The following is a 720-nucleotide window of genomic DNA, read 5'->3' on the forward strand; positions in this document are numbered from 1 at the left end:
GGAGCCGCACTCATCCAGGCAACTGGAGATTGTTGTTGGAGCCGCACTCATCCAGGCAAGTGGAGATTGTTGTTGGAGCCGTACTCATCCAGGCAAGTGGAGATTGTTGTTGGAGCCGTACTCATCCAGGCAAGTGGAGAGTGTTGTTGGAGTCGCACTCATCCAGGCAGGTGGAGATTGTTGTTGGAGCCGCACTCATCCAGGCAAGTGGAGATTGTTGTTGGGAGCCGCACTCATCCAGGCAAGTGGAGATTGTTGTTGGAGCCGCACTCATCCAGGCAAGTGGAAATTGTTGTTGGAGCCGTACTCATCCAGGCAAGTGGAGATTGTTGTTGGAGCCGCACTCATCCAGACAAGTGGAGATTGTTGTTGGAGCCGCACTCATCCAGGCAAGTGGAGATTGTTGTAGGAGCCGCACTCATCCAGGCAAGTGGAGATTGTTGTAGGAGCCGCACTCATCCAGGCAAGTGGAGATTGTTGTTGGGAGCTGTACTCATCCAGGCGAGTGGGAGAGTGTTCCATCACACTCCTGACTTGTGCCGTGTCGATGGTGGACAGGCTTTGGGGAGTCAGGAGGTGAGTTACTCTCCGCAGGATTCCCAGCCTCTGACCTGCTCTGGGAGCCACAGTATTTATATGGCTGGGTCCAGCTCAGATTCTGGTCAATGGGAACCCCCAGGATGTTGATAGTGGGGGGGGGTTCAGTGATGGTTACAGCAT

The sequence above is a fragment of the Mustelus asterias genome, unplaced genomic scaffold (genome assembly GCF_964213995.1).
Source record: "Mustelus asterias unplaced genomic scaffold, sMusAst1.hap1.1 HAP1_SCAFFOLD_912, whole genome shotgun sequence".
Classification (NCBI taxonomy): Eukaryota; Metazoa; Chordata; class Chondrichthyes; order Carcharhiniformes; family Triakidae; genus Mustelus; species Mustelus asterias.